General features: G+C 39.5%; 1 long non-coding RNA gene across 1 annotated transcript in view; it reads left to right on the top strand.

The window, feature by feature from the left end:
• The window catches only part of LOC125485172, a 163,800-nt gene that overhangs the window by 75,258 nt on the left and 61,061 nt on the right, over nt 1-27,481 (top strand). The window lies entirely within an intron of this gene.

Genomic DNA, 27,481 nt, shown 5'->3' with positions numbered 1-27,481 from the left:
ACTAGGACCTTCAGGTCCCTGTTGAAGAAACATGGTGCCATCTTCCTCTTCTCCATTATGTGTTGATTCTATCTGTCAAGGAGCAGGGCAGCTTTAGAATGCTACTGCTCATCCGAGTGTACTGTGGCATTGTAAAGGTGGTGCGGGTACAAAGGATGCTGGTCTTTGGAACTATATCTAGTAGGTGGTGAGCTGTGCTGGAAACAGCATGTGGTAAGATGGCTAGGGAATCATACGTGAGAGAAGCTGTAGGGGCATGGTAAGTACTAATTAAGCATGTTTCATCTGAGAGGATGGGAAAACCAGCTAAAACTGAAAAACTAATATGAGAAAGTGCAAGCTCCCTCTTTGTCCTTAAAGAACTGCAGATGCTGGAAATCTGAAATAAAAACAGAGTGCTGGAGAAACACAGCAGGTCTGGTTGCATCTGTGGAGATAGAAACAGTTAACTTTTCGAGTTCAATGTGACTGTCACCGGAACATTTGTAGTTCTGAAGAATAGTCATATCAGACTCGAAACATTAATTCTATTTCTTCCTCCACAGATGTTGCCCAGCCCACTATCTTTCTGCAGCACTTTGTTCCATTCAGAAGTTCTCATTCCTCATTTTCACATTTCTCCACAACTTCACCTCTCTCTATCTCTCTAAGTTCCTCCAGCCCTGCAAAGACAGGTGTGCTGATTGACCTCCGTACTCTTGGGTTTCTCTGATTTCAGTCATTTCACTGTGACCAGCCACGGCTGTGGTTATCTTGGACCTTGAAATAACTGCACAAAGCTGATATCCCTTCACCAAAGTCGCCCTTTATTTACTTGTGCACAGTGCACTGGCTGTGACCAGCCAGCTCTGAGTCAGTCCCCTCAACTGAGGAGATTCAATATATAGGTTATATTGGTTGGCCAGGGCTTCCTGATTGGCTTGCGTTAACAACCCCAATTAAGGACTTTGTAGTCAACAAAGTCTACCTGGTTCCAATCCCACAGACCTCAACTTTGGATTTCCTGCTTAAAAACCTTTGCGTTGCTACCTCATTTTTATGTTTAGGTTTTCTCAGTGGCAATGAAAAACCCTGAACCAGACATTTTTCAAGCTTGGTGCCATATTGAATTTGAAATGAACTTCCACCTCTGTATTTGTGCCATCACTAAGACCATTTATTTCCAATTTCTACCACAACTCAACGCTGTCTTACTCTCAGCTAGTACGCTGCTGAAACCCTTGTTTCACTCCCTTTGTTAGCTGTAAGCTTGCCTTTTCCAATATGCTACTGGTTGGTCTTACAGTTGCTATGCTCTGTGAACTCAAGGACATTACTCTATCCCATTATAAACTCTCTCCAAGTCCCAATCACCCATGATCTCTGTGCTCAATAACCTGCAACAGCTCTCATTTAAGCAATATGTCAGTTTTCAATTCTTTTTCGAAATTCTCCTGTCCTCAGTCCACACCTTCCAAACCTATGACCATCACCATCTGGAAGAACAAGGGCAGCAGATGCATTGGAACACCTGCAAGTTCCCCTCCAAGCCATGCACCATCATGACTTGGAAATATATTGCTGTTCCTTCACTAGAACAGGGCCAAAATCCTGGGACACAATTCCCAATATCATGTGCAGCAATTCAAAAAGACAGCACACCACCACCTTCTCAAGGGACTAACAATAAATGGTGACCTTGCCAGAGATGCCCACATCCCACAAGTTATTTCAATACTCTGAGATACCTACACTTTTCTGATTTTGGCCTTTGGATTATTCTTGATTTCAATCACTCCGCCATTGGCAACTACTTTTCACTGTCGAGACTATAATCTCTGTTTTTTTTTTCCCTAAACTTGCTGCCTCACTCCCTCTCTGTCCTTCTTTAAGCTGCTGCCTTTAATGAATCTCTTTGGCCAAGGTTTTACTTACATCTGCCTGAATAGTCTCTTTTGTGGTTTCGTGTCAGACTTGTGTTGGATAATACACCTGTGAAGTATCATTGGATCTCTTACAATGATAAGGAGCTATATAAATAAAAGTTGTAGTTGTATATGTTAAAATAGTAGTATTGTTTGTTCAAACCTGACTTTAATTTGTTCATTAGCAATAATAGGTATCAACTCAACTGCATTTTGTTCGAAGCTGTCAATAAAATGCAGAATTTACATTCCAAAGGAGCAATTGTTGTTTTTGACTGCTGTGACAGCAGCTGTCTTTCATTGGATGTGAACCTAAATTTACAGTTCCTCCCTTAGGGGAGAATTAACTTGTAAGAAAAGCATTGCCTCATTTGGGAATAATGGAACTTCTAGTATTCATGTACTAATATGGCTAAAGGATGCTAATCCTAGGTGGTTATCAAACCTCTGGGTTGTCAGCATGTTTTTGCTGATCTCTCATAGCTGTTTCCAAAGCAACTGACCTCATTCAGTGTTCTGATGTTCAAGTTAATAATGTTATCATGTCAAGCATGGTCCCTCTTAATAACTACCCCATTGTATCACTTTGAACAGAAGCAAATTTATATACATTTAAAATAGCAATTCATTACACTTGTAAGTTACAAGAGGAGGACTGTTGCCATAGAGGCAGAGTGTTTTTTTTACGATTCATTTGAAGATTTGCAAGAACTATACAAACATCCTGTTTCATGTTGGGAAGTTAACTGGGTTGGAAAGATCTTGCTGCAGACCACTGATAAGTACTGAGACATTCCCAGGTGGAAATCTTTGGAATATGGATGCCTTCTAAACAAATTTTTATCAAAGTTTGCATAAGTCTAAATGAAAGCTGAATGCATTTGTTTCAAATCTATGTAACAAAAGAGTATTTTTTTGCTCCATCTTCTCATCTTTAAATCCTTTGCAAGTCAGAAGCTATTTCCCAGCTCAGAACACAGTGAGGCTGTTCAGTCATGTGTTGAATTCTTTCAGATTTAGGGACTAAAATAGTTTTTGGTGCAAAGAATGACTACATCAGATGTGGTCAGCAGCTAGGTGAGGCTGTAAACATTAGGGCTCAGAAGAGGGGAACACCTGCCTTTCCCATCACCACAGCCGTACCTTCAAGGTGCCTAGGTATGTCACTTTGTAAAGTGGCGTCCTCGTGCCCCAGTATACTTCCAGATAGGTAAGCAGTGGGTATTTCCTCTCCCAGGCAGAGTGCTGGCACTCAACATCTGATTGTCCTGCAGTGAGAGCTTGGGATCTCGTGACAATTTGTTTTGCAAGCATGTTGCATTCTGGGTGATACAGTCCAAATCCCACAAAGGCTCTGACCCACTAAAGGCTCTGCTTGCTATTTTCAGCATGTTCTACCCCAGGGGCACTTCAAATGTCTTCATTTGAGTGTACCAGGGAAAAGTTGAAGTGAGCTTTCTGTGTTTTCAAGTTTCTTATCTGCCTTTGATTTAGTGCAGGTGTTTGAGCTTTATTCTAATGGTTTAGTGTGGCAAGTTACACATAACCACTGGACCTTTACCATTGATCCACTTTAATTATTGTTTTCTTATTGCCCGCAATTCATTGTTTCTTTTATTAGTTAATTCTCAAACTAATCACTTTTATAACATGACTTGTGGGAATAATTATCTTTGTACAGTGAATTCCTTCATTAGGTTTTTGTATTTACTTTCTGTTTAACATAGTATTCAAAGCAAAGAATGATATACAAAAGTATACCATTGCCATATTTATGATATATAAATGCATATATAGTGACTATTCTTAAAATTGTATTTCCAGTCAAGTAGCTAAGTTCTTTCATAATTTTTCATTTGATCAGATGATATGAACACTATTTCAAAACAATATATACCAAAAATCAAAATTAAATTCCCTTCTGTGGCCCTCTCAACTCCATCACTTCCCTCTCGATGGTGTGGTGTGGGATTGAGAGAAAGATTGTGTATTATGTGTGAGAATGGGAGTGAGCCAAGCACATACATGCACTATCAGAGCAGTGTGGAGGCACACTCTTGCATACACACACCCCGCTTTCAACCTTCATTGTCATATGAATTCCCTGAAGTGTGCTTAGAGTGTCCACCATGAGAATGAACACAAGGTCATTGATAGTTAAACCCAATTCCTTTTCTCAGTCCCATTCCTTCTCCAGGGCCTGAGACTTAGTCTGTCCCTCTGTCTACCTCTGCAGCTTGAGCAAAAAAGGCAAAAAAAGGTTTTATTATTTACTTCTGCTGATTAGCATTTGCTGTTGGTAATTTTTATCAATTCATTTTTTAGCATTATCAACTGGTTACTTTGATTTTTCTCTTTGCTCAGCAAATTGTTTACGCTTTCTATATACCTTTTGAAATAATTCCATGTAGGCTGGTACCCCATCACCAAGTCATTCTTTATTTCCACATGCATAGTACATGACACTGACCCAGCTAGCTCAGAACTGGCTGCTAGAGTGAACAGAACCCCTGTTTATTTCTATCAGCCAAGATTCCCTGATTGGATCAGGTTAACAGCCCCAGTCAGGGAAATCATATTCTATGATACTGGCTGACCTTGTTCCAATCATTGAACATGAATTTAAAACACAATAGTGTAATGTTATTGCAAAACCAGATCTAGGGCAGCTGCTGTTGTAGTTCTTGGCGAGTGGGGAATAAGAGGCTCACAAGAAGTCTGATGCTTTTCAGACAGCTGGCAAAAAGAGTTATTTCTGGCCCAATGGAAATGGGAAGTGGTGGAAATAATCAGTGTGCTTGAGTGTCATCTGGGCAGAGAGAAATGAAGATCCATGATCTCTTGTCAAACCTAGTTAAGATTGCGGATCTGAAGCATTGAGTGTATTTCTTTCTCCTCAGATTCTGTATAGCCTGCTGAGTTATTGCAGCACTTTTGTTCATATTTGAGATTTCCAACATGAGCAATACTTTGTTTTCCTGTCATGTGCTCCATGTGCCATTCTGTTTCAGTTTAAAGTAATGAAATACATACCGCTCAGTGTAAGTTGTAATTTTTCTGTTAACAAAGACCACTTGAGTAGATAAAGATGACACATTACTGAAGGTAAATTCATTAATTATAATTTACTGGAAGGTTTTGCCATTTATAAACATAGAAGTGAAAAAAGGTGTCATGCACCAATAGAATATGTTACTGTAGGTTCCAAAATATTCTCATTTGCAGATAGAAGTGTTGCTTGTGATGCTTTTTGAACATTGCTGTTTAAATATTATATACAGTCAGGTTCAAAGAAGCCGAGCTGGATGCATTACATAGATGACCAGGTTGTGTGTAGTTATCTGACCAATCAATGCTTGTAAAATATATCACAGTTTAGTGTGAGTTTTCAATGGGTTTTACGAATAAAATCATTGAGTAGCAAAGTCAGGAGTTCTTGCTAAACCTATGAAACTGTTTGACCCAACTGTGATTATTATTCCCAGTGTGGACACAATAATATACAAGATTGGGGGGAGTCCGGGGCCTGGAAACGGGTGAAGTATAGAGCACATAATTTCCTTCCCTGGTTTGGGTAGATTGGTGAGGAGATTTAAAGTTTGAATACAAATGAAGTGTCACTCAAACATCCAAGGAAGATTCTTTGTGAAGTTGAAAAAGTCTTTGCGATGTGTAAGCGAGGCTCCATATTTTAATTTTACAAAAACCATGGTGGACTTGCATTCTGCAAAATGAAGAATGGAAAGGTCTAGCAGTGCACGCTCATACCGAAAGTATGACAACAAGTAAATTTCACGTTGTTTTTAAGAACACAGGCTGCAAAATGATGGCACTGCTTTAATGGCAATGAGACAGCAGTTGTTCTGTCTACCGTCAAAATTTACAAATGCATGTGACATTTGTCTTTTGAGTGGAGAAGCTAGTCTCCTAGCTGTTGTCATTTGTTTTTAGCAATATTGCTCATGAAAGTGCTTGAAGGTTTTAAACTTAAAAGCTCAAGTGAATTCTCAATCAAATTGGTGATAGTGAATTCTACTTCTAAGTGGATGTATGAAATGTTCTTAATGTCATTATTAGTTTCATAAAACATTAACAGAAAAGTTTGGTAATGAGAGACACTTTATCAAGAGCCATTTCTCAGTACATCAAGCACAAAAGCAGATGATCTGGTGATTAACGTAATTCTGTACATAGGAGTTGGCTGTCCACAAATTCACTTTTGTGTTGCCTCCACTATATTAAAAAATAAAATCAAAAGTAAGGAACAGGGACTTCTGTTTCAAACATGTAATGAATGCTTCATGGTTTTATTAAATTATCTTCCAATTACATGAAATACACAGCTTCATCTGACAAATAGGTTAGTGTAATTTACAGTCCTTAAAATAAAACTAATGAATATTTTGAATGTTCCATTTAATATTGTCCCCAGAGGTTTTGAAGAGTTCATCAAGCCACAGGCCACAAGGAGAAGGCTCAGGGCTATTTAAATGAGCAATGTTTTATTATGTCTTGATTCTAGATAGGCGAGCAGACGTTTGAAATGGAAAAGGGAAGGGCCCCCATTTCCCATACAGTCATCAAATGAATGTCTTTTGTGCTGGCTAATATTAGAAGGTAGATGTCATAGAAGAAATGATGTGCATCAAAGGGCTAGGGATTTCTGCAGTGTGCCTGCCAGCCTGTGATTTTACTTCTCATTGAAATAAAGAGTGTGCTTGCACTAGGCAGCACAGGACAAATCCGAAGCATCTTGTAAACAATTAGTTACTTTCTGAAGCATTATCACTGCTGTTTTACAGGTAAGCACGGAAAAAAATTTCACTCCAAAAACAACAAATTAGCTAAGTTCCCAGATGATGTTGCCCAAAAAGACCACTCAACTCAGGTCTTCTTCCCTTGTCTGACAGACAAAAGGCAGAGAACTAGCTCAGAATTTAGTTAAACAAGCCCTTCTTTATTTAACTCCTTAGGTATTAATACTTAATAAAATACACATTTGTTGCAACATCTACACTTGACTTCTTCTAACTTAACTTCAACTTTAATTTTCTTCATTTAACTTCACTTTACCTTACTTATTCCAGATTTAAACCTAAATCTAACTTTAACTCTATAAGGTTGGCTTGAATCAAATATTACCCAATTCGAGTGAAGTGGCAATCTTTGTTCTCAGAATAGGTTCTTTGTTTTTTCTGAAGATTTACTTCAGGGCATGTGCTTCTCCAATGTGATCTTGAAGGCTTCTTTCCCAGCAGATTCCTGTGTTCCGGCAACTTGTCTCAAATGTGCTTGGTTTCCAGAAAGATCCCTGGCACTCATCCATTGAATTGATCAAAGCCTGATCTCATTGATCTTAGCAGGATAATAGGTCGGCATAACATCGTGGGCCAAAGGGCCTGTACTGTGCTGTACTGTTCTATGTTCTATGTACATTGTTCAATACCAGCCAATGGGATTTACTGGTAAACAAAACCCAAAAGTTTACACTAAGTCCGAAACAATAACATTCCATGCTCCAGATATGGTAATATGGGGCCAGTTTGTCTAGTTTGACACCTGCCTTATTTGGTGAAGTCACTGCACAGAGGCTGATAGACTGTCACCTTTATTTACTTGTGCACAGTACACTAGCTATGACCAGCCAGCTCAGAGTCAGCCCACTGGACTGAGGAGATTCTAAATCTCCTGTTAATATTGGTCAGCCAGTGCCTCCTGATTGGTCCAATCAAGGACCTTGTAGTCAATGAGGTCCACCTGGTTCCAATCACTACATCTGGTCAACACAGGAAACAAGGGGTCATAATATGTCCTGGCTGCAGTTTAACTGAGATCAAAGTTTAAAGTAGCTTGACCAAAATTTACAGATTGCTTGATTGTAGCTCTTAACCAATGTCAGTCATTTCTGCTGTTGGTTACCTGACCACAATGACCTGTTTTGGTAGTGTTAGCTGTGGGATAGCAGACTAGCTCCCTTTCTTTCCTCCAATCATGGAATCTTTAGTATCAAAATTAATGCTTCAGATAGATAAAAATTATAGTCTGAGAAGAAGGATCATGGTTTATTGCTTCATGCAAAAGATGACACCTGAGAACAAAAAAGTATTCCATCCAATTTATCCTTAAGGACCAGCAAGAGGTCTGAACTCACAAGAATCCAACTTGACCAACTATGATACCACAAAGTCATGCAAAGATAATTGACCAAAAAGCTAATATAAGAGGGGGAAAATGTAGGATTGTGAGTGTATAAGTAGACAGTCTCCCTTGGGCTGTAGATGATGATGTGGGGAAGTAGTAGAGAATGAAGATTTTGAATAAAAACCGAAAGAACTGCGGATGCTGTAAATCGGGAACAAAACCAAAGTTGCTGGAAAAGCTCAGCAAGTCTGGTAGCATCTGCGAAGGAGAAAACAGAGTTAACGTTTCGGGTCCGGTGACCCTTACTCAGAACAGCCACAATACACTTCCTCAGTTCTAAGGAAGTGTCACCGGACCCAAAATGTTAACTCTGTTTTTTCCTTCGCAGATGCTGCCAGACCTGCTGAGCTTTTCCAGCAGCTTTGTGATGAAGATTTTGAATCTGCCTTATAGTTTCATATATTCTATTGCAATGTCAACATTCAAAACTAAAGTGAAACTGGTACTGTGGTTTGTTTCAATAAACTAGTTTGATAATGTCTTCTCACTTTATTGGTTACGTAGATTTGGATGTAGACTTGGACTAGTCAATCTGAAGAGATTTCCTTAGTGCTTAAAAAGAAAAGCTATGCTATTAAAGCTTTTCATTCTTAAACTCATCAGGACAGATTAAAGAATGGAAAATTTCAAAGGCAGAAATAATTTATGGTGCTATTTTAATCAGTTAACAAGTCAACTCTGGTGATGGCATTGCCATGGAGAAAGCATCAGGGTACTGTCATTCCCCAGACTTCGGTCAAAATTAGAAATGGTGCAATGCCTGAATATGTACCTCTGTTTCTCCAGACGTTGAGCCTCTGCATATGAATATACATCTGCTTTCTTATTTCTTTCTTGCTTGTTTTGCATCCATAAAAAAAACTACCAGAAACAGTAGTATAATTAGGAAATTTTATTTACAAGTTCAAAAGGTTAGCTGCTGTAAAGTTTAAATACTGATACTGGCAAAAGATGCATCTCTGTGCTATACCAATACTTCCTTGATGTCAGCAAGCATGTTTTAGAAAGGGTTGGATAAAATAAGCTTTTTACAACTAAATTTTAAGTTGCAATTATATTTTATTCCCATATCTGACAGTGATGACCTAAATTATTATGCGACCACAATTCCATTCTGTAATGGCTAACTAGAGAAGCGATGCAACTTATTAAGTAACACCCATTTACAATTTAACAATCTGATGTTCTCCCTGAGGGAAACAAAAGCATAATAATTCATGGCTGAAAATGTCACACAATGTCGAAAGTGGTATAGTTACTTCAAAAGACTTAGTTTCAGGTAGAGGCTTAGTGCAGACCATTTCCTCTGAACAGGATGTGAAGCAACTTCATAACCATAACAATGATTTCCTGCATTTATCATTTCCAAATTGTTAATTGTACTTCATTAAATGGAGGAGATCTCATTAAGTATTGGAAAGGTTACCATTCAATTTACTCTTGTCATAAACAGTGACAAGAGGAAATTGTCTGCCTTGATCAGCGAAATAATGGAATAAATTGCACAGCGAAGCATTTTTCATTGTCTCTTTATTGTAATTATTTCCCTTCCCTCCTTTTCCTGAAATTTTGATTCCTTGTGAGGAAGGAACCTCCAGTAACTTACCCAGAGGATAATGCTTATCCTCTTTACACAGATGGTCATTTTTATTCCAAAAGCAAAATGACTGTGGATGCTGGAAAACCGAAATAAAAACAGAAAATGCTGTAAATTTTCAATAGATCAGGGAACACCTGTGAAGAGAGAGGAAGTGTCAGTGTGTCAAGTGAATGTCCTTTAATCAAACACTACTCTTGGTTTTGTGTGGTTTAACTGAATGATGTCTCAAAGAGCTGATCAACAATACAGAGGTTATATTGTTTCTAGCTCTAGCTAGAATAGCATAGCTGTGGTATTCCCAACTCTGTGCCAGTGTATACTATGTTTAAACCTCATACCTCAGTAGAAGAGCATAAGATAAAGGAGCAGAATTAGGCCATTTGGCCCATCAGGTCTGCTCTGTCTACAATTGTGGCTGATATATTTCTCAACCCCATTCTCCTGCCTTTTCCCCCTAATTCTTGATCCCCTTATTAATCAAGGACCTGTCTATCCCTTCCTTAAATACATTCAATGACTAGGCCCCTCACAGCCTTCTGTGGCAATGAGGCCAACAGACTCACCAGCCTCTGGCTGAAGACATTCCACCTCTCAGTTCTAAACGGTCATCCCTTCAGACTGTGCTCTTGGGTCTTAGTCTCTCCTACTGGTGAAAACATCTTCTAAACAACCGCTCTATCCAGGCATCTCAGTGTTTTGTACGTTTGTGAGATTTCCGCCAAACCCCCAGCATCCTTCTAAACTCCATGGCATACTGACCCAGAGTCCTCAACGACTCCTCATATGATAAGGTCTTCATCCCCAGGATCATTCTTGTAAACCTCCTCTGGACTCGTCCAACGCCAATGCATCCTTCCTTAGATACGGGGCCCAAAACTCTCTCAATATCCTAAATGCAGTCTCACCAGAGCCTAATGCAGACTCAGTAGTACATTCCTACTATTGTATTCTAGCCCTCCTGAAATGAATGCTAACATTGCATATGCTTTCCTCACATGCATGTTAACCTTAAGAGAATCCTGAACTGGGACTCCTAAGTCCCTTTGCACTTCTGAAGCCTTTCCCCGTTTAGAACATGGTCTACACTTCTAATCTTTCTACCAAAGTGCATAACCTCTCACTTTCCCACATTATATTCCGTCTGCCACTTTTTTGCCCACTCTTCTAGCCTGTCCAATTCCTTCTGCAGCCTCAACACTAATCCTCACCAGTAACATAACTAGGGCTTCAGCTCTCAATTATGGGTTGGTATCCAATGGATAGATACTATCCCTCCCCAATCTAAACATACGGATTATGTGAGTCCATAAAGCTTTCTTGCTGTTTGTACTGATCAACTTACTCACTATTACTGAGGTGGTTTGGCAATGAACATATCATGGCCTGTCAGCTTGTATATCCTGTTCCCATGTCACATTCTTATTCGAGGCATGGGTATAATGATAGGAAAGCAAAGTCATTCTGTTTTGACTTTGCAATCATAACTGTATAACTGATGGCAAAAAGCAACGAGATGACCCAAACCAACTTCTGCAACGTTTCAAGACATTAGTTGTTTATTCCAACTCATAGTTGGTCTTCATTCTACTTTGTTTGTTTCCTAGCAATTCATTCATTCTAAACCTTAAGCAAAAATATTCATTCCAGACCGATCCATGTCAAACCTCTCTGCGACTTCTGAAAGAAGAATTCATTCTTTTTATGGCAATACGTATGAATCGGAATTGGAATTGCAGCTGTGTTTTGTAAATAATTTGAATTCCCCAGCCTGCGATTCCATTTACTATGCATTGAGAATCCATTTGGAGGGATCTAATATTTGCTGAGACGGCAAGACAATGTATCCCAGTCAACATCAGCCTGATTGAAGGGTCCCTGTTAGTCAGAAAAGGGGCAGAAATTACTTTGCATGAATGACAAATACGAGAGCAGTGGTTGGGGTATGGGAAAATGGGTTGAAATGTAAGAAAATTCCTGTGCGTGACATTGCTAACCAATCTATGTCACCTATTTTCACGGCTGAAGCAGCAGAAACTGCACTGTTATGGGCCATTATCCTCGGTTTATGTACCTAGTGGCCTGTCACATATTTTATGCTAATCCAGCTATGAAAACAGCAGAAATGAAACCAAAATGTTAAAGAAACTCAGTAAACCTGGTGAATGTGACTTTTGAATTCATTGTAAGTCCTAATGGTTCTGTATTCTGAAGATGAGTCACATTATACTTGAAGTATTAACAGTTTCACTCTGGCTGCAGATGTACTTAAGAGCTGCTGAGTTTCTTTTAGACTTTTCTTATTTGAGATTACCAGCATCTGCAGTGTTTTACTTTTATTGGAAAAACAGCACTGAGAACATCAATCCCTACAGCAGTAGTGAATAAGGGAAAATAAGTAGGTGACCCCTCAATAGAAGTTTAACTTTCAGTATAGATTAACAAATGTTTTTCTGAAGAAGCAGTAAGAAGGAAAACAGCAAATAAAGTTATCGAAATCATGGTTAGTAAACTGTTGGGCTTTAAAATGTCCAATGAATTTCAAGGAAAGTGAATAGTGGTCTCAAGGATACCAAGTCAATATCTCTACCTGATTACATGGCACATGACAACACTACTTCTTACGTTTTGCTCCAGCAAAAATTGTAAAATGTGAAATCTTGCTGGTGTCATCCTTTTCAGCTTTTAACTGGAAGTGAAAACATCTTTTTAGAAGTTAAGAGATAACAAGGTGTAGAGCTGGATGAACACAGCAGGCCAAGCAGCATCAGAGGAGCAGGAAGGCTGACGTTTCGGGTCTGATCCTTTAGAAGTTACTTGTTTCAGTGGCGATTACAATATAATGTGTTGAAGTGTTGAAGTGGGTTTGGAGCTATAATCTTCTGCCTTCTTTCTCAGAGACAAGAGCGGAGCTGCCAGTGTATTCACAGAGCATGGCATGTGTAGTCATGTAAAAGTTGAGTTCAAATGTTTAGCCAAAAATTAGGGAGTTGAGTTTTATATGAGTAATGGTTTTGAAGGATTGAAATTCACCCTCTTCCATCAACTTGCTATTTATAGAGTTGACAGACTAGAGACCGTGCTGGTCATCCCCACTCCCAAGAGGAACCATAATGTATGCGGACATGAGGAGCTGAACAGCACACTTCTAATGGAGAACTGTTCTCAAATTTATACGATATACAAAATAAAATGTAACTTTACAAATTTAAAGGTTCCTACCAAAGTAAAATTATCCAATTCATTGAAATGATATCTGCAGATTTTATTTTATTTGTTCGTGGGATGGGGGTGGTGCTGACAAGGCTAGCATTCGTTGCCCACTTCAATTGTCCTAGAAGTGAGTGGTTTGTGAGGTCATTTCAGAGGACAGTTAAAAGTCAAGCACGCTGCTGTGGGTCTGGAGTCACATGTAGGCCAGACCAAGTAAGGCTGGCACATTTCCCTAAAAGACTTCGCTGAACCAGGTTTTTATTTTACAAGTGACGGTGATCACGCATCAGTATTAAGCTAGTTTTTTTTATTGAATTGAAATTTCACCAAACTCCATCCTCAGATTCGAACTCATGTTCCCAGAACACTTACCAGAGATTCTGGAGTACTGGACTAGCAACATTACCACTATGTTGATACCTCCCTGTAAATTTTATTTATCTAAGATTGTTCTGAAGTTTATTACAATCACTTTTCAAGAACAGTAGCTATTGTTGCATAAACCAATGAGGCAGCCATTTTTGCAGCATGACATCCCACTCCAAAACTAGACAGAAAAAAAATGATGAAAAACATCAGATTACTTTCTGAGGGCCCATCTACTGAACTGAAATATGGATATACAAAGCAATTGTTGTAATGAAAGTGGCAAAAACATGTAGTGTAACAGCAGTTACTTCCACACTAGACTGATTTACAGTTCAAAATTCTGAAGTAAATCTTATGGAATTTGAAAGTTTAATTTCATTAGTTTCACCTCTGTCGAAAAGCTACAGTCTGAAAAGTGTTGGAAGGGACAGTATGGCTGCGAGAGGCATCACACCCGTTCCCATATGTGTCTCACAAGGATTGATAGAAACCATTTACTAGCTGCAAAAGCTTCGAATTCAAAAGTAAACAATTAACTTTTTAAGCACTTTCAAGCATTTCTTTAGACTGATTAATGTCCCCACTGCTTGTGTTGTTTAACTGTATCCATTCAGGATACCTCACTTTGATTAGTAGATTTACCCTGTGTCTAGAGGCTTTTAGGTACTTCTAATTTTACACATTTTAAATTACTAGTGGTGGTATCCGGTCTCGAGAACAAGTAACTAAAAGTGAATGTGTCACTTTTTGTCAACTGATCGTGTGTCATCAACTTTGAATGCACAGTCAACACTGTCAGTCAGCTTTGTCAATCTGCCCTCTAGTGGTCTCTTGCACACATGACAATTTTTAATTTAAGATTTCTCAAAAGTTCATAACTGGACATCCCAGTATATGCATCTGTGAATATTCTTATATGTTTTCTTTTCATGTGGCTAGTATAGCTGACAATGTTGTTTGATGTTGCCTTAACTGTTATGAATATATTCCGGAAGTAAGAGGTTGTGGTTCAAACTGGAAGGTGGTTTGCAGTTGTGTCCCAAAGGTCAGTTTTGATTCCATTATTCGGTGCACTTTTTATAAACATTGTGAGACTCCACTAGGGAGTTCTAAAATGAGCAGATATAAAATTTAAATGTTGTAAGCGGATAGTGATGAAGATAGCTTTTAGGCTTCAGGATGACAGACTGGGTGGTGAAGTATGCAGAAACGTGGCAGATGGAGTTTAATGGAGATAAGTGTGAAGTGATTCACTTCAGAATGAATGTGGAAAGTAACTATACTGTTAATAGCATAGTTTTAAGAATTTTTAGTGGACAGAGCGATCTTGGTGTGTTTACATACATGCATCTCTAAATTTAGCGTAAGGTGGTTAAAAATGTGGGGTACTTGTGTTTTTAAATAAAGAAATAACATAAAAATGCAGAATCTACAGTGACTTTATAAAATGACTTTAAGCCTCAGATGTAGCAACATCAGCACTTTTGGCAACATACTCCAGAAAAGATGCAAAGGTTTTACAAAGGCCACATAGGAGGTTTACCAAGGTGCTACCATCAATAGGGGATTTCAGTTCAGGAAAAGTTGGAAAAACTGAGGCTCAGAGGTTTCAAAGAGATGATCAAGATATTCTGATAGAGAACAGATGAGGACAAAGAGTTGTCAGGACCTGGAACAATCTTACGTTAATGAAGCTATACTGACTCTGCTTGGTTTAGATTACGATTTTACAAATGTGCTGCTTTTCCTTCCCTAATAATTGGTTCTAACATTCCTTTGGGTTACAGGGTGAATTGGTATCTAATTTACTCAGTGCCATATTTTCATATCCATTCTTCAATGAAGAAAATTGTTCAACTATGAAACAGACTGCCAATTTATTATCATTAATTATTGTGTTACAGTCAAAGACCAATTTCATTGTCCATTTTTCTCTAACAGATGAATCACCTAGTTTTTGTGATGTTCACTTTTGATATTTCTATCTATGGTTCTCGCCTGCGATTTCTTCATGACTTCTGTAATATTCTGCCATAACTTTGTCACAATGTTACAGAGAAGTACAGACAAACAGCAAGCGTGGTTAAAAATAACTAGTTACTCAATTTCTCCAGCATTTCTACCAATCTTCCAACATTTTGTGGGAAATAAAGAGGACCCATGGAAATTCTCCTGGTCGAGCACTCTCTTGGTCTCCACAATATTTTGTATTTTTGTAGCCTGATGGTGCTTTTCATGTTGTCCATCTGTGTCCCTCCCCAGCTCTTCTGAATGTTTCTCTGTGTGTCTTCATGATTGACCAATAAACTAATAGAATGATACAGCTCTGAAGCTGTCCATTGGGCCCAATCTGCCAGTGTTGCTCTGGGCTTTGGTATCAAGCCTTACCTTCACATTTGTCATTGTGGGCTTATTTCTCATCCTGTTCCTCAACCGAATGGTTGTGTAAATTTCATTTTTCTGGCAACTATTGGACCCAGGTGCTTCAGGCAGTTGTATGTTCCCATGTCTATCACTGCCATCTTGCAGGGTATCAATGCTTTTGTTTCTTTTTCTACCCATTCAATCTATTGCTCTGCCTCCAGTGACTCCTCTATCATCTTCGCTGAAACTGATCCTCTTTTCATTACTCTTGCCGTGTATACAATGATTGAATGTCAATCTGCACTTCATTTAGACTTCTCAAATGCCTCTACCGTATCATCAGCATCCCTGTTCGTAAGGACTGTAGCTGTGCCTTCATTATTGTCCCAGCCAATGTCCTAATTTTACATTTTTGTACAATTCTGAGTTTTTTTACTGGCATCCATGTGGGTACAATTTCCAAACCTGCAGTAAATTGATTTAAATATTTTAGGTTTACTGACAGCTGCCATCATGTGTGTTCTGGTTATCTCCTGCTCCCCAGATGTTCAGAATAATCAGACTTTGGGTTTGGCAAGCTTTGTTCAATTCTAATTTGTGATGTTGCCTAGCTAGCAGACTCTTAGGCCAGCGTTATGTTACTCACAACAGTGTATGTGTTCCCAACACCAAACCAGGCTGCCAAAGAGATCCTCTGCATCTTCCACTTGCACAGATGGCCCCCATGAGTTCAGTCAGCCACAACGATGTGCCAGTTGCCAATCTGTGCATTATGTGGATGGTGTTAGCACCATCTTCCAATGTATTATTGTGATGACGCCACCTGGGTCCAGGATCTATTTTGGCTTTTTCAACTACATGAATTCACTTTCGTTAAATAATACTGATCTAGTCTTGTAAACTAGCAATACTTTAACTGCAATATTAGTATAATATCAAAGCCTTCCTGCCCGGTGACATTTACATGTGAGATGAGACCAAACAGCAAACACTAGCAATGCTTCTCCGTATAGCTTTAAGGCAAACTTTGAATTTATTTGGGCTTCACAGACAACCAATATCTTTGTTATCTTCTTTTACATTATTTTGTAATTCCATTTCCAGCATCAGACAGGATCTCTGGCTTTAATTTTTGGCTTCTGTTGGAGAACTGGTGCTCATGAGTCAGTCACAGCCCACACACTAACTTCAATTGACAGTGAAATGTGGCCCACTAGATCATTGCACATGCAATTGATTGCTAGCTAACTAATTCTAGCTCATCAGTCACTACAACAATATATAACGGTATTATATGCATCAGTTTGTGAAGTTAAGAATCCCACATGCCCTTTTAACAATCTTACCAACTGACCTGGCCATTTTCAAAGAATTCTTCACTTATAGGCAGCACGGTGGCTCAGTGGTTAGCACTGCTGCCTCATAGGACCAGGGACCCGGGTTCAATTCCGCCCTCGGGTGACTGTCTGTGTGGAGTTTGCACATTCTCCCTGTGTCTGCTTGGGTTTCCTCTGGGTGCTCTGGTTTCCTGTCACAGTCCAAAGATGTGCAAGCTAGGTGGATTAGCCATGCTAAATTGTCCATTGTGTTCAGGGATGTGTAGATTAGGTGAGTTATGAGGGATGGGTCTGGGTGGGGTGCTCTGAGGGGCAGTGTGGACTTGGGCCCGTTTCCACACTGTAGGGATTCTATAACCTCCAGGTCCCTCTGTTCCTTCACTCCCTTAAAACTGTACTACTTGGCTTGTATTGTCAGTTCTCATTGTTTCTACTATAATGAATATACTCCTCTGCATTACATTTCATCTGTCATGTGTCTGTCAATTTCAGAAGTCTATGTCTTGCTGAAGCCTGATGCCATTCTCTTCATTGCTACACTACAGAGTTTCATGGCTCTGCTAGCTTTTAAATTCTGCCCTGTGCTATCAAGTGCAGGTTAAAAGAACAATAATCCAACTCAGAGTCCTGGAGGAATCACTGCACATTTCCCTTCAATGGAAAAACAACTTCGCTAATCTTCTCTACTTTCTGAACCTTAGCCAATCTTATGTCCACACAGCCAGTGCCCTTTTTATTATAGGACTTCAACTTTGCTAACAAGTCTATTATCAGCCTGCCTTATCGTCATTGCTTGTTATTTCATCAAAAATGTTATTGCTTTAACTCTGCCTCGTGTTCTTTCTGCCTAGATTGTTTGACAGTGTCTCACTGCTTGCTCTCTCTCTTCCTGCCTCTGTTTTCTCCTTGTGATGCTATCTGTTATAACAATCTTTCCAATATACTGGTTAACATTTATACTAGAAGCAGTCTCTAAAATAAATAATATGGACATTTTTCCCAGTTTTGGGACTTTTTACTGAGTGCGAATTTATTCTTCGTTTCTTAGATTGCAACAGTGATTTTATTGCAAAAGGACTTAATTTGTGGTAAAGTGCTTTCGGACAATCTTAGCCATAAAAAGCATGATATAAATGGAAGTAATTCTTTCTGATTTAAAGAGGGATTTGTGCAATTGTTTTCAGGGCAGTCTATGCACTGATCTGCAAAGTGGTTAAGTGAGTTGAGGTTGAATGCAAAAAAAATTTCAATTGAAGTGAATGGACTTCCAAGTCCAAAGAGAGCAGTATAGACTCTCATGATTTGTTCTTACTCATTGTCTAACATCCACCAATATTATTTCATTGAGTCACAAGCTAGAAACTAGAGAAACTGTGTAAGGCTTATTGCAGTGAGTCTGCTGAAGGCTGCACTCTTATTATAGAGTGGGAGTAGGCTGTATTCACATGAATGAAGTCAGTTGAAAAGTGGCTTGAGAGATGTGATTAAAAGAATAGAAATCAAACACCCTCAAATTCACAAATATAACTTGCATTGGCAATATGTTACGAATGAAAAATTTTGAAAAATCAATCTTCAATTTTCTGTATGAATCACAGAAACATCTCGAGTGTAATAGTCCTGATCACCCAAACCCAATCCATTCTCTATTATAAAGTAATTACTTAATACTACCAGTGAGCAGATTATGGTTTCTTTCTGCTGTTTCTGATTGATGCTGTTCATGTCACTCCACACAATTATGTCAAGTTCTTTAAACTAGAAGTTTCATCAGGTTCGCTGCCTCTTGTCTTTACACGATTGGATCCGAACAAAACACGTGGGATCAACCTGGTGAAGCTACAGTACAGGACGGACATGCCAAACAGCAGAATCAGTATGCAATTGAACAGGGCTAAGCAATCCAACTATAAAATGATAAGATATAAACTCCGCAGTTGTACCACATCCAGATGTAAATTATTGCGGACAAATAACTCACTGGAGGAGGAAGCCACACAAATAATCTTATTCTCAATAATGAGGAACCCAACACATCAGTGCAATAAAAAAAGGCATCCATCTTTAGCCAGAAATGCCAAGTGCCATCTTGGTCCCCTCCTGAGATTCCATCATCACAAATGCCTGTCCTTAACCAATTCAATTCACTCCATGTGATAACAAGAAGCAGCTAACAACCCTGGGTGCTGCAGAGGCAATGTTTCAGCAATAATACTGAAAACTTAGGCTACAGAACTAGTCACACACCTAGCCAAGCTGTTCCAGCAAAGCTGTAACACCACCATCTACTCAGTGATGTGACAACTTGCCCAGGTATGTCCTGTATTCAAAAAGCAGAACAAATTCAACCAAACCACTTACTGCCCTATCGGTTCTTTCACGCTCATCAGCCAAGAGATGGAAGTGGTCATTGACAGTACTATCAAGCAGTACTTGCTGATGAATAACCTGCTTGCTCATGTTCAGTATGGGTTCTACCAGGACAAGCTTAGCTCTTGACCTCATTACAGCATTGGTCCAAATATAGGCAAAACAGCTAAACACCAGAGATGAAGTGACAGCACTGCCTTTGAAATTGAGGGAGCATTTGACCTAATATGGGATCAGGGACATTAACAAAACAGGAGTCAATGAAAAACAGGGTGGAACTTCTCCGGCAATTGGAGTCCTAGCACACAGGAAGTTTGTTGGAATACAACCAAGAACTGCAGGTGATGGAGATCTGAAACAAAAACAGAAATTGCTCGCCAAACTCTGCAAGTCTGGCAGTAATTGTGGGGAGAAAGCAAAGTTAACTTTTTGAGTTCAGTGACTCTTCATCAGAACACAGCATTGGAAGTTAATCATCACAATCCCAGGACATTACTGTCAGAGTTCCTCACGGTCGTGTCCTATGTCCAACTATCTTCAGTTCCTTCATTAATGACCCTACCTCCATTACAATGTAAATATGGAAATGTTCGCTGATCATTGAACAATATTTAGCACCATTACAATTCCTTAGATACACATGGCAACTTACTCTGATTTTACAGGTTTTTTTTCGCAGATTTCTAAACTTTGTTTCGAACATATCAGAAACCTGGCTGACCAAAACACAGGATCTTCAGGATGGGGTACAGAATCTATTAAAAGCCAGAAAAAAGGTCATACTGAACTCAGAGATAACAAAGTATGGAACTGGAGGAACACAGCAGGCCAAGCAGCATTAGTGGAACAGGAAAATTGACGTCTTGGGTCAGTGTCCCGACCCGAAACATCAGCTTTCCTGTTCCTCTGCTGCTGCCTGGCCTGCTGTGTTCCTCCAGCTCCACACTCTTATCTCTGACTCCAGCATCTGCAGTTCTTGCTATCTCATACTAACTCATCTGTCCTTACAATTCACCATCTCCTCTCCAACCTGCCTTTCCTCGATGTGATTCTAGACAAATATGTGCTAAAGTGAGAAACACAGTTAGCTTGGCCTTCCTTCTGAGAGATGGTGTTTTAAAAAATACCAAGGTGATTGTATTGACTGTGTAGTGACTTCCCAACTACGAGTTGGCATCAGTGGTTTTGGTTACAGGTGGAATGTAACCACAGATAAGACCATCGTCCTTAAATACACTTTATCTCCATTTATTTCCACCAAGCAATTGCTAATAACTGAGCAACTGTTCTGCCTTTATTGACAGTATCCTCCTACTGATGAGCTTCAGTTCTTCACCCAGTTATTCAAAACCCAGCTCAGTGTGATGTTGCCCATTCAACACAGCAGCAGATTATATCCTGTGTTTTTCTGTAAATTTAGGAAAATGTGACTTCTGCTCTTTTGCAGCTTTCAAATAGCATACCTAGTCCATGTCTGAATTTTCTTAGGACTTATAGATTTTTCAGATCCTGTTTACATTCTCATTGATTCACGTTGGTGATAGATTGTGAAAAGAGTGTGGTTGCAGAGGTAGCTAGATTAGCGAGCCAGGTCAGTTCTCAGATTCTGCATTCCATCTCTCTGCATTATATAAAGATCCACAAAACTACAACCTTCCAACCACCTCACCTCCCCTCCCCACCTACTGCCCAAGCCCTGTTCAGATCACCAATGCCACTGTCCATGCCTCATTGAATTATCCATCACTTCCATGTATAGCCGCTTGCCTAGCATTCATTATGTTCATTTCTCAGGAGCCATGCAATATAATAGCACTGGGAATTATGTTAAATCAGATACTTAAGAAAAAATGCACTTACAATCTTGTATAGAAGATCTCTCATTCCAAAGACTGTTAGAGCGTAGAACATTGAACAGTACAGCACAGGAACAGGCCCTTCGGCTCATGACGTTGAGCCGAACATGACATAAAATTAAACTAATCCCTTCCGCCTGCCTTTGATCTAAATCTCTCCATTCCTTGCATATTCATGTGCATATCTAAAAGCCCCTTAAATACCCCTATCATATCTGCCTCCACCACTGCCCTGGCAGCACGTTCTAGACACCTACTACTGTCTATGTAAAAAAAATTTGCCCTTCACATCTGCTTTGAACTTTGCCCCTCACACGTTAAATTATGCCCCCTAGTACTAGACATTTCAACTCTGGCATTTATTATCGGATATTTTTAAAGTCTCCACTGGGGGACAAAATTACTTTTATAAGTGACCATTATGTTGCATTAACAAACAAACATATACTCAAAAAACACATGAATGACAAAGAGGGCATTCTTACAACTTCATACATTGTCAGTCATTACATAGATATCCACAGATAATCCAAATGGAATCAATATTTGGAACACTGCAAAGCATCCATGATGGCCACTCCTATCAAAATATGACTGCACCCGCAAGAGTCTGATGTTGAAAGAACCAATGGTATCCTCTACTTTTTAAAACAGATTGCTTATCAATAAATGGAGGGGAGCAGTTATTTGGATTCCTTTTAGCTTTCAAAAGCAGAGAATGTATTCCCACAATTAAAGCTATCTGTGTATCGAAGTCAAAGCACCAAACATGACAATTTAGTTTCTTCTGCATTTTCCACACTTTTCATTGCATTGTGGCACTTTCTGTAATCTAAAACGTACTGCAATGTCTGTCAACACTTAAACAATGGTGGTTAATGGAATGGTTATTTATCTTTGTAGGATAGAGCCCTGTAATAAATCTCTGCATTAAAAACACATCTACTTTACACGCAGCATCTAAGTGACATCTGAATATGTCAAAACATTTGATACTTCACTTTCAGAACGTTCCTAATTGGTCAAATAAGCTTCCCTCAATGGTTGCAAACTCTCCAAAGAGATGTGATCTTTGTCTTCCAAAACTCACACCAGCACCCAAAAACAGTCCGCAAAAGGAAGTGCAATGTTCCTGTAGCCCTCATAATGGGAACCCTGACCTCGGAGGAGTGTGTGCAATTTGATCCTAAGGCCTTCCTGATCCAAGCGAATGCCATATAAACAGACATGGAGTTGGGAAGGTACATGAAAATGGGTTTTCCCAGCAGCAAAAGCCTGAGTTTTCCATTTGATGCCCTGATTTGTTTGATCCATTGGGAGACCAAAATCTCCCTGTACTATGGACACAAGCATATCCAAAATTTAGAAAAGCACAACTTTATTTTGCTAAGTTTGGGAAATAAAGCACATTTACTTGATTACTGAGCCATCAAACTAGTTTCAAGTCAAAGTCACACGAGGTATAACCTCCAGCCTTGGGCTACTGTGAACAGTAAATTTAGTGATTATCTGTTCATACCTTGTCATAGTCATAGAACTGTGCAGCACGGAAGCAGACCTTTCAGTCCAACTCATCCATGCCAACCAGATATCCTAAAGTAACCTAGGCTCGTTTGGCAGCATTTGGCCCATATCCCTCTCAACCTTTCCTATTCATACACCCATCCGTATGATTTTTAAATGTTGTAATTGTACCTGCCTCCACCACTTCCTCTGGCAGCTCATTCCAGACGTGCACTGTCTGCATGAAAAAGTTGCCCCTTAGGTCCCTTTTATATCTTTCTCCTCTCACATTAAACCTATGACCTCTAGTTTTGGACTCCCCTACCTTGGGAAAAAGACCTTAGTTATTCAACCTATCCATGCCTCTTGTGATTTTATAAACTTCTATAAGGTCACCCCTCAGCCTCTGACACTCCAAGGAAAAAAGCCCTAGTCTATTCAGCCTCTCCCTAGAGCTCAAATTTCCAACCCCCAGCAATATCCTTGAAAATCGTATCTGAGCTCTTTCAAGTTTCGCAAAATCTTTCCTAGAGCACGGAGACCAGAATTGAATGCAGTATTCGAAAAGTGACCTAACTGATGTCCTGTACAGCTGTAACATGACATCCAACTCCTATACTCAATGCATTGACCAATAAAGGCAAGTGTACCAAACGCCTTCTTTGCTACCCTGTCTACCCGTGACTCCACCTTCAAGGAAGTATGAACCTGCACACCAAGGTCTGTTCAGCAACACTCCCAGGACCATACCATTAAGTGTATACATCCTGCCCTGATTTGCCTTACCAAAACACACCACCTCACATTTATCTAAATTAAACTCCATCTGTTACTCCTCAGTCCTTCAGCCCATCTAATCAAGGTGTTATGGGAATGGTTGAGATGAGTACTGATCTAACTGCCTGACTCTGGAAACAGAATTTAGGGTGCATTTACTGTTATTGTGCTTGAGCATGTTGGATTACTGAGGTGCAGTCCATAGAGGTTGTTGATTCCCATTGAAATGAATGTAAAATGAGGTGGGTTCCATCATATGTGCAGTCCTCTGCCTGTTGTTCCTCTGTGTTGCAACCAGGTCATCCAACAGGCTCCAGAACTGTAAAGACAACCTGGTACTTCATTTTATTTTCTCCAATAAGAGTGCTCTTTTGCACATCAGAGGAAAGCTAAATTGACCAAAAAATCCTAACATTTTCAAATTTCTCACCATGACTGTCTATTTGCTACTGTCAGGTTCTGGATATGTGTAATTAGCCTGTGTAGAAATATTCCTGGCTAGTGGTTTTAACTGCCTGAGATTGTAGCGATTTCTGCTTCTCAGACAAAACAGGAGAACATGGTACAATTGACAAACATTTTAATGCATAATATATCAATGAGGATCAATGATTAGTCCTGCTGCCCATTACCCCTTTCATTAGCACAACTAGTTTTGCAGGTTTCGATTTATTGGAAATGTATGACCAAAATGGAAATTATCTCTTGACAGGATAGCAAGGTTAATATATTGAGAGAATAATGAAATTAAAGAATAGACACATCCCATTATCTAGTTATTACTCAATATAAAAATGATGAATAAACACTTCAGAGTTATGTTTAGGTTCTAAGAGTGAAGAGAATGATTGATAAATCTTCCACAGATTAATGAGACTGTCCATCCTTGTGAACAAAATAAAGCAGCTAGTAGATCAGAGAGGAAGGCCTGTCCTCCTGGGATTCTGCAGCAAACAGGGCTGTCTAACTGCGTGACTGGGAAATCAATGATCTGAAGCAACTCACTATTTCCAAACAAACCAATCTCACATCCATTTTTTAAAAATTCTCACATTGGAGTCATTGCTATAGTCCCTGTCATGATATTAACCTCTACAGATTTCACATCAGGGGAGTCCTGAGGTGGAGAGGAATGCTTCACTGCAACATTCAATGAGATTTGCAGATTATGTTTAAGTGGCATTTTGCACAAGGAACAAGCAACCAATCTATCACTCCATGATTCTATTCTTATCTGACACAACTCACATTCATGTGAAATTAATTCTCACTTCACCTCCATCTAAGACCCTATTGAGAATGAAGGGAAATCCAATTAGTGTAACATTCACTTTCAAATTGTCATTGTACAATTTTGGCATTTATAAACAGAATTTAAGGAGATTAATGCCATTTCAGCTAATTTGATCCTGTGTACCTGTGCCACTCCATATTGTGTATTTATCCACTGCTTTATTGGGAAATTATGAAATCTTTTCTTATTAATCACACATATGAGAATCATGTTCTGTTTAAAACAATTGAAATATAATACTTACATCCAAAACCTCAGACAATAACCTATCCAGTAGGATACTGCAGAACAATTTTTAAGGTTAATGGAATGTTAGTTTTTATAAAGTTCTGGTTAGACCTCATTTTAAGGTATTGCATTCAGTTTGAGAACCACAATTCCAGAGGGATGTAGCTCACTCAGGAGATAGCAAGAACTGCTGATGCTGGAGTCAGATAACACAGTATGGAGCTGGAGGAACACAGCAGGCCAGGCAGCATCAGTGGAGCAGTAAAGTCAATGTTTCACGTTGGTACCCTTCTTCAGAAATGGGGGAGGGGAATCTCCCCACTAGCCCCACCACCCTCGGCACCTTTCCCTGCAACTGCAGGAAGTACTACACCTGCCCCCACACCTCCATCCAAGGAAACAAAAAAACCTTCCACATCAGACAGAGATTCACCCGTACATCCGCCAGTGTGGTCTACTGCATCTGCTGCTCCCGATGTGGCCTCCTCTACATCGTTGAGACCAAGCAGAGGCTCGGAGACCGCTTTGTTCGCAACAAATAACAACACCTCCCAGTCGCAAACTATTTCAACTCCCCCTCCTACTCCCTGGATGACACATCCATCCTGGGCCTCCTCCAGCATCACAATGATACTATCAAGAAACTGCAGGAGCAGCACCTCATATTCTGCCTTGGGAACCTACAACCCAATGCTCTCAATGTGAACTTTACTAGCTTCAAAATCTCCCCACCCCCAGCCTCATCCCATGACCAAAACCTCCCTCTCATCCCCGCCTCCTTTATCTGACACAATCTGTCTGTCTTCTCTCCCACCTATCCACTCCTCCAATCCTCCAATCCTCACCACTCCCTACCTGCACTCACCTATCACCATCCCACCTACCTTCCCCAGCCCCACCCTCCTCTCTCTATTTATTTCAGAGCCCCCTTCCCCCTCCTTCATTTCTGAAGAAGGGTCTGGACCCAAAACATCAACTTTCCTGCTCCTCTGATGCTACCTGGCCTGCTGTGTTCCTCCAGCTCCACACCTTGTTATCCAGAGGGATGTATTTGCCTTTGAAAGAGCACAACATTGATTCAGTGAAATTTATACTATGGCTAAAAGGGTTAAATTATGAGGACAGATTGTATCAATAATGCATCTATTCTCTTGAAAAAAGCAATATTAAGGGGAATCTAATTGAGATGTTTAAAATGATTAAAGGAGTTGATAGGGGATACAGAGGGTAACTACTTCCTCAAAAAGAGGAATCCAAAAATTGGATACAAAACAAAATTTAAAGTCACGTCATTTAGAAGTAAGGTCATAAATTCTCCTGACCAAGTACAATGGAAATGAAGTATCAAACAAGGTGGCTAGACTTCTGCTGGGTCAGAGTATTGTGGATTTGGGTCTCAGGTTAAACGGCATCTGCTGTTTCAGACAAACTAACATGCTGTAGACATATTTGCAGGTGACACAAAAATAGGTAGGAAAGCAAATGTTGGTAGTGAATCTGTGGCTTCCTTTACTGTTGAAGTTGGTTTATTAGGTATTCAAGGTTCAGACGGATTTTCAATCAGTACAAAAACTGAGAGATATAGGGAAAAGGTTTAAAAAAAAAATGAAGTTGAGGATTATCAGGTTAATGGTGGCCTCATTAAGTGATGGATCAGAATCAATGGACTGAATAGCCTCCTTCTGGTGGTACATCTTACGGATTTTTTAGTAGCATGATACCTCAGCAAGTCAGATGTGACAGGGAAATAAAATCAAGTGTGTTCTTGTTTCCGAGGAACAGTAGTTTGTGCTATATAAAAGGATCAGAAAGGGTTAATGTTTAAGGACTACCATAAGCATCACCCACTATAATGATGTCATTTGGACCTATGGGCAGAAAAGCTTTAAATCTTGAAGGAGTAAGACCTAACATCAATGTCCTGCTTGTAGTTTTTATAACAATATCTTACATATTGATGTAACCTGTAACAAGTTCTGATCATGGAATAAACTTTTTCTTGTTCAATATAAGAGTGTCTTCTCAATAGACCAGTAAGTCATTTTCTTTTCCTGTTCCAGACTACTCAGATCCTGTGTATTCTTACACTTAAAGACAATGCTCCAGCAAACACACTATGTGGCTGAGACACAAACTTGATTTCACTGCATCTACAGCCTTGTTTCCAGCATTGCAGATTTGTTCTGATTCCACTACAACACGCTGATTCTGATTGCAGCTGCATGTTATGATCATGTTGAAGATGGAATATCAATATTTGATTTCTATTGTTTATTTTCCCAACCTGAATACTCCACGATGAGCAGACTCCAAAATATGGAAGTGGACCTTTTATCAAAAGTGGTTTCTGAGCAGCAAGGACTGAGATGAGAGAAACAAAGTATTTGTAAGCAAGAACTGCAAGACACTGTTTCTTCCTATCTGTCTTTCTCTCTCTTGCTCACTCACTCTCTGTTGTAGCACCTGGT

The sequence above is a fragment of the Rhincodon typus genome, chromosome 16 (assembly GCF_021869965.1).
Source record: "Rhincodon typus isolate 14 chromosome 16, sRhiTyp1.1, whole genome shotgun sequence".
NCBI classification, from domain to species: Eukaryota; Metazoa; Chordata; class Chondrichthyes; order Orectolobiformes; family Rhincodontidae; genus Rhincodon; species Rhincodon typus.
This window is presented reverse-complemented; position numbering and strand designations above follow the sequence as displayed.